The sequence below is a fragment of the Stegostoma tigrinum genome, unplaced genomic scaffold (assembly GCF_030684315.1).
Source record: "Stegostoma tigrinum isolate sSteTig4 unplaced genomic scaffold, sSteTig4.hap1 scaffold_57, whole genome shotgun sequence".
NCBI lineage: Eukaryota > Metazoa > Chordata > Chondrichthyes > Orectolobiformes > Stegostomatidae > Stegostoma > Stegostoma tigrinum.
Window position 1 is genome coordinate 3036795 of NW_026728505.1, and position 8638 is coordinate 3045432.

The following is an 8638-nucleotide window of genomic DNA, read 5'->3' on the forward strand; positions in this document are numbered from 1 at the left end:
AGCATCGCTATTTGGCTATCTGGATTCTGTTTAGCTGTTAGCAACTCAGCTCTGTGATATTACTGGAGATAGATGATTAGGAATGACAGCCAGTGTCAGCATAGTGCTGACAGTGTACAGCATCAGGCAAAGTGTTTGTAGGCCATGGGGATTTCGAAATTAAATTTCCATCTTTTGTCTGCCCCTGCCTATCTACCTTCATTCTGTCTTCTGAGTAGTCTAACTTTCCTCTCTTCCAGCACCCCTTTCCCTCTTATAGTCTACTGCCTACCTTTCTTCCCTCTCTCAGCTTATCTCCCTACACTTTCTTTTTCTCTGTTTATCTCTCTCCCTCAGCCCATGTCCAGACACTCTCACTGTCTCCAAAATGTGCATTTGGAAATGCTCATGGACCCACTCTGGGCTGAATGGCTTCCATTTATGCTGTAATAATTCTGAGCTTCTTGGATACACAATAAAAACTTTAGGTGGCTGGAGACACAAGCCGGTCCAATGATGGACACAGTGCCCAATCATCCATTATCTCTTATTTTTCTTCTGTGATGCGCAGCTGCCTTGAAATGCCTGTTTAAATAGTTCAAATGAAATTTAAGTAATGGAGAGGATGTTCACCGGATGATATTTTAATCCGGATTTATTGAAGAATGAGACTGCAGAATAATGCAAGCAACTGTAGAAAAATGCAGCAGCACAAGAAATAGGATCAGTATAGAACATACTGTTCCGAGTAGTTCCAATTTCAACATCTTGATGGGACAAGTTGTTTGATTTTAGCATGAACAGGAAAACAGTGTTTCTGATTCTGAACATGATGTAAGAAAAGATTCAGCATCTTCATTCTAGACTTTCCCATAAATAGAAAGTTCTTCAATATTCTATGATTTATTCTTTCTGATGGTGTGATAAATTTTGCCTACAGTAATTAATTCAATGGTACCGGCAGCGCAGGAATGACCCTTTGAAAATAACAGATTGAAAATGGAAAACATCATCGAGAAAATGTGTTTACGGAAGATGAGACTCAAAGCAGCATGTGTTCGGCATATTATTGGTCTACTGGCTGACACTGAATCCTCCAACCGTCTGATTCATAGGGCTTATCATTGAACTGAATGTAAAGTCGAATCAAAATAATGATACAAGGGCTGCAAGAGTAGGTCAGGTACAAGCAATCCTGCAGTGAATAATAGACAAAATGACCATTAGGACACAAGACATAGGGATATATTTCAGATATTCGGGCCATTGAATCAGCACCACCATCCAATCAGTACTGATATGTTTCCAAATCCCCATTCTCCAGCTTTCTCCACATAACACATCATCTGCTGGCTAATCAAGAACCAATTCATCTCTGTCCTAATATTCTGCCCTCCACAACCTTCTGTGGCAAAATGTTCCACAGCTTCAGCACGCTCTAGCTGAAGAAATTTCTCCATATCTCAGTTTTGAAGGGTCATTGCTTCAATCTGAGGTTGTCCCTTTGCATCATTGTCTCTCTGATGAGTGGAAATATCTTCTACATGCTCACAGTACCCCAACTTCTCAATATTTTATCAGTTTCAAACAGACCACTCCCCTTATCTTTCTAAACTCCATTGAGTACAGACACAAAGTCTTGAAATGCTCCTCTTATGACAAGCTGTGATCCCCAGTATCATTCTGGATTCTATCCAATATCAGCACACCCTTTCCTAGAAACAGTGCCTAAACCAGCTCAAAATATTCCAAATGCAGTCTGACCACAGCCTTAATAAAACCGCAGCAGTTCATCTCTGTTCTTGCATTCTAACCTTCTTGAAATTAACGGAAACGTTGCATTTGACTTTCTAACTATCATCCGAACCTGCACATTAACCTTAAATGAGAAAGAAGACTCCACAAACCCTTTGATTTCATGAAGCCTTTCAGAATGTAGTGTATGCTCTATTGTGTCTACCAAAGTGCATAATCTCACATGTTCCCACGTGGTGCTCCATCTGCCATTTGTTTCCCCACTGTCCCATCCTGCGCAAGTCTTCCTGCAGCCTCCCCACTTTCTCAGCATCTCCTCTCCGCCCAAATATTATTGTATCATCTGCAAACTGAGCAAAAGTGCCCTCAGGTCCTTCTTTCACATTGCTCATGTATATGGGGCAGTTCGTAAGGCCGTAAGGACTGCCCACCATCCACAAGGTACAACACTCAGGGTGTGTGACGCCATTCAGTCTAAAGCAGTGGCTTGACAAGAATCACATCTGCAAAATATCCACTCTCTGCCCCAGCGGCACTCAGTAGGAGCACATCCTGTCCCCATTTTGTTGTGAATTTACCCCGTTATGGTGATGCAGAACTTGTTGGAGCAAGGTCCTGGTCTACTGATGCTTTTCTGTCTCAACACAAACTGTGTGGTGCTCACACCAACCAGTATTGCCATGTGTTGATGATGACTGAGGGAGGTGGGCATGGGGAGGGATGTCTATAATGAATGACTGTGTGACTGTCACTAACTGAGGGCTGATGCCTGCCCCGACTGCCCTGGATGTGCCTGTGCCCGACGTCATACTGCTGACGTCAGATCGGTGTTCCTGGGAGTAAACCCGAGGAAAGTACAGGACTCTGACTGTGTCCTAGGCCAAGCACTCGGATCCTGGGCAGACCAACTGGTGCGAGGTATTCACCAACATCTTCTACCTCTCCCTCCTACAACCCAAAGTCTCCACCTGCTTCAAGGAGACCACCGTACATACCCTCTCTTTCAGGGAGGGAGAGACAAAGGGTCTAGAGACCGCCTCCCTACAATGACCTCATTGCCCAGCCTCACAGAAAATAAACTCTGGGGGCAGTCGGAAAGCAGTTGCCCTTTAATCCCTGTTGAAATATGCTCCTATTCTCTGGATTTAAAATCAGAGGAAAGTGCCGATAATGGGGTGAGATTTTGGAAGTCAGTCAGTAATGGGATCTCATTTGTTTCTGTTTATTTTTGTTTCAAACCATCTTAACTTTGATTCAATCAATTTCTAACTCTCTCATTTGTTCTGCTTGGGGGATTTCTGTAAAACTGAATCTTGGACAGAGGGAAAGGGAGATACACTGGCGCTGGCAGTAGGGATGATTCCAAGCCCCTGGAGGAAATAATTCTTTGCCGGTGCAGTTCTGAGGCAATATGAGACATCTTCGTGTGCCCCGTTCTCTGAGTTTAATATTGAGGTGATGCTGGGTGGGGGAAGAAGGTGGGTGGGAGGTGAAGGAGACATTATTTTCATTTGTTAGTAATCATCTTTATTTGTTCACTCTCAGGGTTAAATAAATAAATTCTTACTTACTACTTATAAGGTTGATGTCAGGCATTTTACATCATTTAGTCTCTCTTTTTAACACATCATACATGGGGTGGTGAGATTTTCTCAGCAACGCGGGTTTAATCATTATTGGGGAATCTCTACTCCCTCCGTAATGGACTGGGGCTTCTGTTTTGGTTTCAATATCAGAGGGATGTCCTTCTTCCCTCTCTAACAGATTGGGGGCTCACGTCCGGGATCTGCCCAGTTCATGCACGGGATCTGAATGGATTTGAACGTATTTGGACAGATTTAAACAGAGTGGGAGATTTGTGTGCTAGATCACTAAATAGAACTTAGGTGAGAAAAATCTGTTTAATTTTGGTTACTTGTGGGGAGTAAAATTAAACGTGAAGGAAATGAATCTTAACATTACGAAAGAGTTTTTGGGGTTTGGAGTTGCTTCCCAAATTTGCCAAAAAAAAAAGTTTAGAAAGACTGAGGAAGGATATATTTTTAGACTTAGCATGCAGGCTAAAAGTGGATTCAAGAGAATTGGGTAAAAGGAAGGCTGAAATTGTAATGGAGTTGATGAAGCACTAAGGAGGATCAGAGAAACAAGCAAGTGCAGTGGAATGAGAAAACAAATGCAAATGAGACTACCGGAGTTGGAGAATGAGAGAGAAGAGAGAGAGTTTGAATGATGGTTGAAAGTGGAGGAGTAAAAAAAGAAAGCAGAGCCATGTTGGAAGATAAAGAAAGGCAAAGACTGTTCAAGTTGGAAAAGATGAATTTGGAGCTTGAAGCAAAATAATTTCAAATGGCAGAAAGAAAAGTACAAGCTAGAAGTGAACATGTGCAAACTCTTCATAATCAACAGCCTAATAAGGATACAGACAAATATGTCCAAACATTACCAAATTCAATGAAAAGGATATAGAAGCCTTTTTACCATTTCCTTTCAGGAACTGGCCAGGGACTCGATGGGTCATCTTACTTTTGACCACATTGGTAGACAGGGTGAGTGAGGTGTTTGCAGCGCTGTCAGATGTGGTGTTAAGAGATTATGGAGATGTCAATCAGGTTTATGTGAGAGCCTACAAATTGGGACCAGGAGCATATCAACAATACGAGAAATACAAGGAAGGAACCTGGTCAGTTTTATGTTGAGATTGAAAGAATTAAGCACAACAGCTTTGATCGATGGGTGTGAGCATTGAATTCAGAAAAGTCATATGAGGGTCTTCGAGAGATTATTCTGTTGGAGGAGATTAAAAACTCATTTCCAGTAGTGATAAGAACTGATGTTGAGGAAACGAAAGTTCAAACACCAAGAGCTGCTGAGGTGGCGGATGAATATATATTCGTGCATAAATCAAAATTTAGCTTCCGACAGCAATTCCATTCCATGAGGGATGTAAATTGTGAAAAAAGGGGAGATCCTTCAATGAAAGAAAAAAACAAAGTGAATCACACACTGACCAGTTTACCATAGGTGAAAAAATAAATCCATGCGGGTGAAAAGGAGGGAAGAGGCATCAGGAGTTTGCACTTTAATGGAGAGGGATACATAAGATTACAGAGCCAGTGGCTTTAAAAAGGCACCGGGAAAAGGTGTTTTCACTGTCAGAAGGTGGGACACTAGGAGCCACAGTGCTGGTAGCTGAAGAAAGGCACTGGTGAGAAAGGATGTGGTAAATGATGCTAAACCAGTGAGATTAGTTGAGATAGTGAAGGAAATCCCAAAAGAATCCTAAGGAGCTGCAGTAGAGTGCACAGCTGAGCCATAGTCTGGATAGGAAGATGGTGCCTGACCTCTATAAAGGCTTCAGCTCTGTGGATAAGGTTTACTCAAGAAGAAAGCAGGGAGGGGTAAAGAAGTAAAAACATTGAGGGATTTGAAAGCTTATTGGTCTCTCATTGTCAGAGATGAAATTGTTTGCACTCCATCTGAAATGTTACCTGAAACAGTGGTAATCTGTGGAATAGATGGAGAGAGATTTATCATTCCACTGTGTAAATTCAGTTTGGAAAGTCCCATGAAGGAAATCCCAAAAGAATCCTAATGAGCTGCAGTAGAGTGCACAGCTGAGCCATAGACTGGATAGGAAGATGGTGCCTGACCTCTATAAAGGCTTCAGCTCTGTGGATAAGGTTAACTCAAGAAGAAAGCGGGGAGGGGTAAAGAAGTAAAAACATTCAGGGATTTGGAAGCTTATTGGTCTCTAATTGTCAGAAATGAAATTGTTTGCACTCCATCTGAAATGTTACCTGAAACAGTGGTAATCTGTGGAATAGATGGAGAGAGATTTATCATTCCGCTGCGTAAATTCAGTTTGGAAAGTCCCATCAAGGCTGGTGAAGTGACAGTGGGAGCATTTGAAAGAGTGTCAGTTCCAAAAATACAATTAGTTATTGGAAACGAACTAGCAGGGTCAAAGGCAGGAGTCACACCTCTTGTAATGGAAAAGCCAAGGGAACGTCAGGGGTTAGAGGAGGTAAAAAAGAAATACCCTGGAAATTTTCTGGAATGTGTGTTAACAAGATCCTACAGCCATAAGTTACAGCAAGAAGGAAAAATACAACTAAAAGTGAAGAAGAAGGTCCAGTTAGCAGCCCTGTTTGATTAAAAAGTAAAGGAAAAGTCTGAACAGGGAGGGAATCAGGCAGAGTATTTAGTTCTGATGATCACTGGAGTGACAACGAAAAGATGAGACAATAAAATATCTATATCATAAAACCTACTTGGAAAAGGAATCAAAAGGTATGCCAAATGGTTATTATCTTAAGGTTAGAATCTGAATGCAAAAATGGAGACTGCAACAGGTTCATGCAGAAGAGAAATGGGCTGAAGTGCACAAAATGTTGTTGCAGGAAGTATTGCGGCTAGCACATGAATTACTGATAGGAAGTCATTTGGGAGTGAGGAAGAGTGAGGTTAAAATACTAAAGTAGTTCTATTGGCCTGAATTATATCAAGATGTGGTTGAATTCTGTCATTCCTGTCATACGTGTCAAATGGTAGGAAAGCCACAGGCAGGAATAAAATCAGTGCTTTTGGCATAGAAAATGAGGAAAATGTATAAGTCACTGACAATCAGAGCAGGGCACATCAAAATAAAACTTATCTGATTTTGATGTGCCTTAACTTAAATTGAATGGTAAGGAACTCCTTAGAAAGTGGGATAGGGCATTGTCTTAGGAACAGGGAACTGAACTGAAACGCCAGTTGCAGCAATATGAGAACATATACTGGAATTGAATCGGGGTGGGGGGAGTAATTCTATCCTGCATGAAGCTGATGCACATAATGCTGTTTGACAAAAAAAAAACACACACAACACTCCTCCAAGCTTAATCCTCTCGAAGCCACACAGGTACAGAAAGAAGTGGAAGCGATGCTGCAAAAAAAAACTTCACTGACCCAAGTAAGAGCGAATGGAGTTCAGTGATCCGCTTGGTTGCCAAACTATATGGTACTCAACGCTTCTGCATGGATTATTGTACGATCAATACTATAACTAAATTGGGCTCATATCCAATTCTGAGGCTGGAGGACTGTGTGGGGGAAAAAAAAGTTGGACAAGCTACTTACTTCACCATGTTGGACTTACTTTGTGGTTTCTGCCAATTACATTTGTCAGAGACAACAGGAGAAGTTTATGTGTTTGTAATCCCAATTAAATGTAATGCCTTTTGGAATGAAGAATCCACCAGGCACATTCCAAAGACTTATGAACATTGCTGTGGCAGGTTTGACTAATTGTTCTGCCTATATAGATGACTTTGTGATCTTTAGCCATTCATTGAAATATCACATGGTACATTTGGCACAGCTCTTTGAAAGACTGTGGGAAGAAGAACTGGTTGTAAATTTAGCAAATTCTGTATTCGTGAAGGCTGAAGTGATGGCCTTGGGGCACAACATCGGACGTGGAAGGATGAGTCTGATGAATATGAAAATGAAGGCCATTGAGAAATTTCCAAGATCATCCACGAAAAAAGAGGTGCTTCAATTTTTGATCCTGACCGGTCTCTACCAAAGGCTGTACCAAACATTCATAGAACCGTAGTGCCGCTGATGGGTTTGCTAAGAAGAACATGAAATTTCGGTGGACAGAACAATACCAGGAGGCATTTGAGAATTTAAATCCATATTAACTGCAGCACCATTTTTAGCAACGCCAAATTTCTGAAAACCTTTTAACATCGCTATCAACAGCAGTGGTGTAGTGGTTGGAGCTGTGTTGACGCAGGAGGATGATGGCGGAATTAAAAGGCCAGTTGTATATTTTTCCAAAGAAACTCAACATCCACCAGGAGGTTCCACAAATATTGCCTTCCTCAATGATGGAAGAGCCCAGCAGAAAAGATAATAAAAACAGAAAGTGCTTGAAAATCTCAGCAGGTCAAGCAGCATCTGTAAAGAAAAAAAACAGAGTGAATGTTTTGGTTCCAGTGACCCTTCCTCAGAACAGTAGAAAATATGAGGCTGAAATACTCACAACAATGTTCAGACAGAAGTGTTGTTAGGATGATTTAACTCAGTTTCCTCCAAAGATTCCTAACATTACACGAGGCAGTCTTCAACTAATTTCATTCATTTTCTGTGATATGAACAAACAGCTGGAGGAACTGGATAACACAAAGGCTGATCCATCAGCTAAGAGAGGCGATTCCGCAGGAGGTTCACTTGTCAAAGTTTTATCTGACACCATGATGTTGTTGCCATGAAAGTCGTTGTGTGTAAATATTAGCATATAATATCCAAGTACAAAGGAAAATAATTGTATATTTTCTAAGTCCTTGCAATTAATAATAATTTGATCTTGAGTGTGGCAACAAGAGTTATTATTTCAAAGTCCTTTATTCTGATTTGTGCACTGTTTCGTCATTTGTTATAATAAAATTGAACTGAATAAATGTTTAGATGTGTGTATTTTGAAAATTCGGAATGTGGCTATAATTGAAGGATGTTGGCGTTCAGTGATGTGACTTTGCTATTAACAGCTGGAATGCTGAGAACTTTGCCACAGAAATTTCTATTTTCAGTCACACATAAGAACGTTGGGCTGGGAGCATGCTGACCATCATTGTCGCTCGATTTTTCTGTTTGGACACTGACGTGTGGAGATGACTTGCCCTGGATAATGTTAATGAGGTATTCAGTGTAAGGTGATGCATACTGCAGGAAGCCATCACCTTTATAACGCCTTCATCCAGGATTGGGCCCAAGATGCACAATTACAGAGATTAGGTGGCACACCTGAAGTGATCCACAATAAGATAATCCTATGAGATGTGGTTGTTCGCAGGTCATTTTTGACAAATGTTGAACTGCATTTCGACCAGTACTGATTCTGGTGCTACTTCATTGG